The sequence below is a fragment of the Pan troglodytes genome, chromosome Y (assembly GCF_028858775.2).
Source record: "Pan troglodytes isolate AG18354 chromosome Y, NHGRI_mPanTro3-v2.0_pri, whole genome shotgun sequence".
Taxonomy (NCBI): domain Eukaryota; kingdom Metazoa; phylum Chordata; class Mammalia; order Primates; family Hominidae; genus Pan; species Pan troglodytes.
The window spans coordinates 16,410,239-16,419,659 of NC_072422.2; positions in this window are offsets into that span (position 1 = coordinate 16,410,239).

A 9,421-nucleotide genomic window follows, 5' to 3' on the forward strand; every position below is an offset into this window, starting at 1 on the left:
TCTCTGAAACCCTGATAAGCTATACAATCTGTAGTGAGAGGCAGTCCCATCCAGCAACAGCTCAATGAATGAGCCCCTCCACAGTGAGAGAGCCATGCAGATTTAATGAAACAGAGCCTCGATTACCCGGTAACATGTACACACAGCTGCCTTCTTCTCCTCCTACAGGAATCATGCAGGCCTCTGATAGAAGTGGTAGAATAAGAGTTTCCTTGTTGGTGGCTGAAATGGGAATTTATCGTTTTAAAGTATCAAAACTGTCTAGTCATTAAAACGTGACAGTGTTTGGAAGAAAACGCTCATGCAGTGGATTCCACTGAGGGTCATTCACCAGCAACAGGGAAACGTTTAGTGTGGAAGTCATTTAGCCAGACCCAGGAAACCCTAGGCTGACCAGGAACATGGAAGTCAGGAAAAGAAGTGGGGAGTATGGAGGCCACATCCCACCCAGCATCAATCCATTCCACTGCCATTTGGCTCTAGGTATGAAAGCCCTTAAATCAGGAGTTTGCCAGGATGGCGTCAATTTGCACTCCACATGTTCCTTGCACGTAGGAGTTCTGCCACCTGAACTCCTGGCTATGGTGTGGACCGCTTGTGCAATTAAGGGAATGCGGGCATAGAATTGGAAACACCTTCTGTGTCATTTGTCTTTATCTTTTTGCAGGTGAAGTTGCGGGACCCCTTCCCCTTGTCACCAGATTATATCCTCACCGTTATCTGACCTTATTTCTGCTCATATTCTATGTCCCAGGATGAAATCCCAAAACGAGGGAGGAGTGTCCCCTCACAATGTATAGCACCTGATCAGCTGGGAACTGAATTCGACGTAAATATAGGGGCCCTGAGGACCAGACTGCTAGTTTCTCTCCCTGGGTTGGCTGCAGGAAAATGAAACATCGGGAAATGTCTGTTTTTTTGGTATGGTGTGCTCCTCTTCTTTCTAGAAGAGTGGCTTTTATTGCACGGGGAGATACCTTGGTCACCGGCAGGCTTGGCCCGCCTCCAAAATCACTGAGGATTCATGATTCACAGAAAAATAAATAACACAAGCCCGACAGCCCAAAAGAGCCACAGAGACAGGCCACCGAAAGGTTAATATACTCAAAAAAACAAAAACAAAAAAAACAACACTGAAGTGCTTTAGCCACATTCCTTTAAGCAGACTCCACTTAATGGCACACACACACACACACACAGATACACAAACACACAATAACACACACACAGGCAGACATCCAACATTTGCAACACTCCCACAAAAACACATAGCCTGTCAGCTCCTCAGGCTGCAGGATTATGCAGGAAGCCCCATCTGAGACAAAGTAACTCCAAGGAAAAGAGATGGGCTGTACCTAAATATCACAGATAAGACAAGTTCCAAAAAGACACCCTTCCAACATCTAGACAACATGCAGATGTTTTTTGATCCTTAGGGATTTGGCAGCTTATTCCTGGGGCTCTTCTTGATATTTCTTCAGGCTGGCTCATGTCCTCCCTATCCTAGGATTATGGGACTATCCTGTGGATCTCACAGAGTATACAGGTGAGAGACCTCAGCCGATGAACCTCCATGGAGGTCTCCTCCTTGGGAGTCTTCTCCACAAAGCCGCGGGGACTTGTCGCTAGGCAAGAGTGACATTCACTGTGACTCTAGACAGAGTTCACACTCAGGACTGGTGCCCTGAGACTAGCTTATGTGGATTCCTGAGACAGGCTTATGTGTCTTGCTGTAACAGCGTTCAGCCTGCCTAAGCAGAGGAAAATGGTACAGTCGGAGCTGGCCTGGTATCAAGAAAAAGGCTGCCTGTGAAGACCCATGGCAGGACAATAAAAGCCTCGACCTCAGGGCTCATTTGGACCATCTCTGTGGTCGTGTCCTGATGGAGGATGAGGTGTTTCAAGACTCTGAGGTGGTCACTGAAAACTGCCCTTTGAAATCCATTCCCAAAAGAGAATGTGTGTCTGCAAGAATCGGGTCCCATGGTGATTGGCATATAGTCTGTCTGGTGTGTTGTTGATGGTTCTTTGGGTCACAGCATCATACCTGAGACCCCAGAGGCATTTTTTAGCAAAGATGTCTGGGCTCTTGACCTCACTACCTCCATCATCCTATGCCTAGCAGGGGCTCTCTGAGAAAGGCAGGAACCATGAAAAAGGCAAGTCAAAGTTTGAACCATATTCTCACACCTTGGACTGACCTCTTATGGGTGAAGATGAGGTAGAGACCACGTCTCAGAGGTCATCTTTGATGATGGCAAGCCTGAAAATGATGTCCAGTAGAGCTGTTGAAGGACACTGTGGATTGCCCATAAAAGCAAAGAAAAATCAATGCTCACCTGACAGAATGAGCTGCACTGAGCTGGAGTTTAAGCAATGTTCAATGCTTCCTGTCAGAGAACCCAAAAGCCTCCTGCAAATTGCAAACAACTTCAGCCCCCACCATGAGACAACAGGTCGAAACTTGGAGTGCAGCCAGACTCCTCAAAGTCCCTTTTGCTCTTTGAAATCCTGGGAAGCAAAATAATCTTTGGTGAGAGGCAGTCCCATCCAGCCACAGCCCAAGGAAAGAATACCTGCTCAATAAGATGACTGTGCAGATGAAAAAAATCAGAGGCTAGACTACCAGGCAAAAGCCAGACAGGGCTGACTGCTTCTCACCCTACAGGAATCATGCAGAATGCCAATAGAAGTGAAAAAAAAAAAAACAAGAGTTTCCTTGTTGGTGGCTATGATGGAATTTATGGTTTTAAAAGTATCAAAGCTGCCCAGTCATTGAATTGTGAAAGTGTTTAGAAGGAAACACTCATGCAATGGGTTCCCATTAGGGTCATTCTCTGTGAACTGAGAAACGTGTATTGTGGAAGTCATTGAGCCAGACATAGGAAACCCTACACTGACAAGAAACATGGAAGTCAGAGAAAGAAAGGGCAAGTGTGGAGGCCACTTCCCATCTACTATCAAACCATTTCATTCCCATTTTGCTCCCAGTATGAAAGCCTGCAAATTGAGAGTTTGCCAGGATGACCCCGGTTTGCACCCCAAATATTTCTTGCACATTGGAATACTTTCATCTGAACACTGGGCCATGGTGTGGACTGCTTGTGCAATTAAGGGAATGTTGGGATGGAGTTGGAAGTACCTTCTGTGTCATCTGTCTTTATTTTTTTGCAGTTGAAGTTGTGGGATCTCATCCGGTTCCCACCAGATTATGTCCTCACCCCTGTCTGACCTTATTGTTGCTCACACTCTATGTCCCAAAATGAAAACCCAAGACGATGGAGTATTGCCCCCTTATGATGTGAAGTAACTGCTTGGCTGGGACCTGAATTTGAGGTAAATTCAAGGGCCCTATGGACAGGACTGCTAGTGTATCTCCCTGCATTGGCTGCAGGACAATGAAACACTCAGAGATGACTGTTTTTTCATGTGGTGTGCTCCCCTTTTTTCTAAGAGTGGCTTTCTTTTGGAGTGGGAGGTGAGTTTGACACTGGTGGGTCTCAGCCTGCCTCCAAATTCACTGGGGATTTATGATCCACAGAAAACTAAAGAACATGGAGCCTCACAGCCCAAGCAGTGCTGTACAGACAGGCCACCAAAAAGTTGGGAGACTCAAAAAAAAGAAGTGCTAAAATGTGTTAGCCACATTCCTTTAAGAATACTCCACTTATATTCTAACATGCACACACACAGACACACACACACACGCAGACATCCAACACTCTCAATACTTTCACAGAAACACACAGGCTGGCAGCTCCTGAGGCTGTGTGGTTCTGCAGGAAGCCCCATTTGGGAAAGAGCAACCTCGGGGAACACAGCCAGTATACCTGGATATCACAGGAGAGCAATTTCAAAAAGACTCAACCCTACGAAGTCTAAACAGGTTTGAGGAATTCTGCAGATTGTTTTGTATTCTCATGGATTTCACAGTTTATTCCTGGGGCTCTGTTTGATGTTACTTCCGGCTGGCTCATGTCTGCCCTCTCCTGGGATCATGGGACTATCCCATGGATCCAACAGAGAAGACAGGTGAGAGTCCACTGCTGACACACCTCCACGGAAGTCTCTTTAGCTGCCAAGCTGCAGGGACTTGTCGCTAGGCAAAGGTGGCATTCATTGTGAAGCTAGCCAGAGCTCACAATCAGGCCTGGCGCCCTGAGACTAGTGCATGCACATTAATGAGGCAGGCTTGGGCGTTGGCTCTCAGACCCGTCAGCCTGCCTAAGCAGAGGAAAATGGCAGAGGCAGAGTCAGTCTGGTATCAGGAAATAAGCTGCCTGTGAAACCCATTGCAGGACCCTAAAAGTCTCAACTTTGGGGGTTATTCAAGCCATCTCCATGGTTGTGTTCCACTGGAGGAGGAGGCATTTCGAGACCATGAAGTGGTCATGGAAACTGCTCTTCTGATTCCGTTCCCAAAGGAGGCTGTGTGAAAGAATTGGGTCCCATAGGGATTGATATATAGTCTGGTGTGTTCTGGAGGGGTTTTTTGGGTGATAGCAGCAGACCTGAGATCCCAGAGGTGGGTGTCAGCAAAAGATGACAAGGCTCTTGACCTCTCTGCCTCCCTTCATCTAGGGCCTTGCATAGGCTCTCTGGGAAAGGCAGGAAGCAAGACAAGGCAAGTATAAGATCAACACTGTTCTCATACCTCGAACTTGCCCCTCATGGGTGCATATGAGGATGTGACACCATCTCAGAGGCTGTCTGTGGTGACGGCAAGCCTAAAAACAGTGTACAGTAGTGCTGTTGAGGAGCACTGTGAATTCTCCATGAAAGCAAAGAAAAATCAAAGCTCACCTGAAACAACGAGATGCCTTTTGCCAGAGTCCAAGCAATGTTCAATGATTCCTGTCAGAGGACCCCAAAGACTCCTGCAAAGTGCAAACAACTTCGGCTCCCACAACAATACAACAATCCACAATCTGGAGTGCAGCCAGATGACGCAAAGTCCCTTCTGCTCTCTGATATCTCTGGCAGCTAAATAATTGGTGGGAAGAGGCATTCCTATCCAGCAACAGAACAATGCAAGAGCCCCTCCACTATGAGAAGGCTATGCAGATGAAATGAAACAGAGGCCAGTTTACCAGGCAAAAGCCAGACACAGCTGCCAGCTTCTCATCCTACAGGAATCATGCAGCATTCCGACAGAAGGGGGAGAATAGGTGTTTCCTTGTTTGCTGTAACAGGAATTAATGGTTGTTAAAGTACCAGAGCTGCCCAGTCAATAACAATTGAGAATTTTTAGAAGAAAACGTTCATGCTATGGATTCCCATGAGGGTCATTCTCATGAACTGAGAAACATTTAGTGTGGAAGTCATTGAGCCAGACACAGGAAACCCTAGGCTGGAGAGAAACATGGAAGTCAGAAAAAGAAGAGGCAAGTGTAGAGGCCACATCCTACCCAGCACCAATCCATCCCACTCCCATTTGGCTCTGGGTATGAAAGTTCTCACATTGGGAGTTTGCCAGAATGGCCCCAATTTGCCCTCCAAATATTCTTTGCACGTTGAAATACTCCCACCTGAATTCTGGGCCATAGTGTGGACTGCTTTTGAAATTAAGGGAATGTTGGGATGGAGTTAGAAGCACCTTTTGTGTCATCTGTCTTTATTTATTTATTTATTTATTTTTGCAGGTGAAGTTGCTGGAACCCATTCTCCATTCAGCAGATTGTATCCTCACCCCATGTGACCTTATTGCTGCTCACACTCTATGTTCCAGGATAAAATCCCAAGAAGATGGAGAAGTGCCCCCCTCATGATGTGAAGCATGTGTGCAGCTGGGAACCAAATTCGAGGTTAATCCAAGTGGCCTTGCAGACAGATCTGCTAGTGTCTCTCCCTGCATTGTCCTCAAGATGAAGGAAACACTGAGAGATACCTGGTTTTCGGTGTGGTGTGCTCGTCTTCTAGAAGAGTGGTTTTTTTTTTCTGCAGGGGGAGGTGATTTTGGATGCTGGCAGGTCTTGGCCCACCTCCAAATTCACTGGGGATTCAGGATCTACAGAAAAATAACACGGAGCCATGCAGCCCAAGCATAGCCACAGAGACAGGCCACCAAAAGTTAGTGAGGCTAAAAACAAGAAGCACTGAAGTGTGTTAGCCCCATTCCTTTAAGCAGACCCCACTTACAGGCACACACACACACAAAATGCCACACACACTCGACGTCAAACACTCGCAACACACCCAGGGAAACACACAGCATGGCAGATCCCGAGGTTGCATGGTTCTGCAGGAGGCCCCACCTGAGAGACAGCAACCCCAGGGAACACAGGCAGGCTGTACCTAGAAATCACATTGGCGTAAGTTTCAAAACCCATACAACCTCTAGGCTGGCCTGAGGAATTCTGCAGATCCTTTTGGATCCTTAGAGATTTTGCAGTTTATTTGTGGGGCTGTGGTTGATGTTTCTTCAGGCTGACTCCCATAAGCCCTCTGATCGTGGTTGACATTTCTTCAAGGCTGGCTCACATCTGCCCTCTCATAGGATCATGGGACTATCCTGTGGATCCCACAGAAAAGACAGGGGAGAGTCCACCGCCAATGCACCTCCGAGCAGGTCTCTTTCTCTGCCAAGCCGCAGGAACTTGTTGCTAGGCAACAGTGACATTATAAGGCTAGCCAGAACTCACCGTCAGGCCTGGTGCCCTGAAACTAGCACATGCACATTCTTGGGGCAGGTTCAAGCACCCAGCTGTCAGAGATGTCAGCCTGCCTAGGCAGAAGAAAATGCACAGGCAAAGCTGGCGTCATATCGGGAAAATGGCTACCTGTGAAAACCCACTGTGAGACCCTAAACATCTCGACCTTAGGGCCCCATGGGCAACCTCCATGGTCTCGTCCCACTGGAGGAGTACACATTTCAGTACTGTTAGGTAGTGGCTGGAAACTGCTCTTCTGACTCTATTCCTGAAAGAGAATGTGTGTGCAAGAACCAGATCCCACGGGGATCAGGATATAGTCTGTTGTGTTGTTCAGTGTTCTTTGGATGATAGAATCATATCTAAGACCGCAGAGGCAGGTGTCAGCAAAAGATGGCCAGGCCCTTAATCTCACGGCCTCCCTTCATCCTGGGCCTCACAGGGGCTCTCTCAGACAAGCAAGAACCACAAGAAAGGCAAGTCCACCTTGGAGACACGTTCTCACACTTTGAACTGGCCTCTCATGGGTGCCGATGAGGTTGAGACAGTGTCTCAGAGGCTGTCTGTGCAATTCCTTATACCCAGAGAGAAAAAAATCACTTGACAGCATTGTTGGGAAACCAGCCCCACACTGCCCAGCAGGTACCCCGAGTCCACCGAAGACAAAGGAATTAGAAAGAGACAGAATGAGAGTTTAAAAGGCAGGTCCAGGGGACCAGAGAATTGGAGTCTTGTTCATGGCCTGGAGCTCTCAGCCTCCACCCAATTTATTGGTTTACAAACTTTTTGTTCATAGGGCAGATAGGAGGAGTAGAAAGGATGAGGGGAAGGATTAATCAGTGAAGGAGAACTCGTGAGTCATTCAATAGGATGTATAGCAGTGGCGGTTTCTGTGAATTTCCTTGAGCAAAGGTGTGTGTCTAAACTACTTAATGTATTTAACTTATCGGGACTGAAATGGGTGGGAGTAGGTTTCAGGAGAAGCCAAGACATTTGATTAGACTCCACTGCTTCAAGGGAGTGTTATTTCCCTGAGCAAGCTGTGGCATACCGCTGAGCTGTTATGCTCTCCAGGCATAAGGGCATGAAGGCAATAAGGAGACTTTTCTCCTCAGACACCATCCATGGCTCCCCATGGGAGTCTCACACAGGGGAGACCAACTCATCTGGCATCCCAGAAACTCTCTTTTCCATATGTCCCACTTTTTTGTCCCCATTTTTTTTTAAAATTAATAACCACCATTGCTATCATAGCTCATTCACGGTGTCTGTCTTCTCTCCCAAGGTGCTGTCCGCAACTGTAGACTAAAAAAATAAATAAATAAATAAAAGCATAAACAGACACAAACCAAAATAATATTTGCAGTTGATGATCCACCTATGGTTTTAATTCACTTTAAAGGATTATTGTTAAAAAGGCCATCAGTGGCTCTAGCAAGAATATCAGCTCCAGGCAACAAGCTGAGATGAGCCTGAGATGCTGCAAAAAGTTGTTTTTTCAGTTTAGCAGTATCTAATGTTAAATTATCTTCTCCTGGTAGGCGATGTCTAATCAACTCCCAATGGCGTTCAGTGGTATTATAAGAGCTAGGAGGAAACAAAAATCAGAAGTATTCCAATCACTTTGCATTTGAATTCTCTGCTCCAAGCTCATAATCTGATCACCCATTCAAATTACTGTTTGATGAAGATCATTAATTTGATTTGCCAATTTTTGATCTATTTGGCTTTGGGAATTCCAAAGCTTGGAAAAATTTTTCTGTCAACTATCCACAGAGCTCACAGTTTGAATAGAAGAATGCAAAGCTACACCAGCAGCAGCAGCTATAGCTGTGACCGCTATAAGGCCCGTGATGACAGCTATTAAGGTAAATATGAATCTCTTTGGTCTATTAAGTATTTCTTTTAGTACTGCAGTGATAATATATATGGAGGAAGAGGCATCTCAAGGTCTATTGAGGGAAACAGGTATCCAAACTCCTTCTCAGGCCCTAACCAGTAAAGTGCTGTTATCTTTATTAAAGGTAGAATTAATGCAGGTAAAAATATGACAGCTGAGGCATGATATGGTTTGAGAGTCAAGTAGGATATTAACTTTTCCTGCTGCTAACATAAAAGGAGGTTTAACACAACTCTGCAATGGGACTGTCTGATTAGAGATCATGGCTACAACAAATCAAAGTTTTTCACTATGAGTCTCTGTTTTATATTCTCCTTTCCAAATCCCAACTGGGGTTTGAGCCAACATTAATTTCCACAATTCTGGATGTTCTGGACTTATAATTGGATCAATCATTTTTGGCTTTGGAGGAGCCATACCATTCTCCTCCCACTTAATAGGGCAATTTGTTTCAATTCTTCTATATAATTTTAGTGCATTATCTGGGAAGTCGTTTGCAAAGGAGCCTCTCCAAAATCTTTGCTGTGTCCGGTACAATTTACGGCAAAGTGACCCCTAGGGGCCCAATCAGTGATGATTCCAATGGAATTATTTTGCAATACTGCAGCGCTGTTTGCAATACAATCTTCCCAGGTTAGCACCTCTAGATTTTCAGACCATTTAGTGGCCTGCCTGGTGCAGGACTTCTTATTAGGTTTAAGTTTATTAATCTGATGATGTGTCATAACATAGCCATGCTCAAGGTATTTAATAGTGTCCAAAGACTGAAATGTTCTTCCACTGATTACATGAATAGAGGTCTTTCATCCATTATGTTCAGGGACATAAACCATCCAATGTTGTTTATCATAATTTAAACATCCTGCTGCTG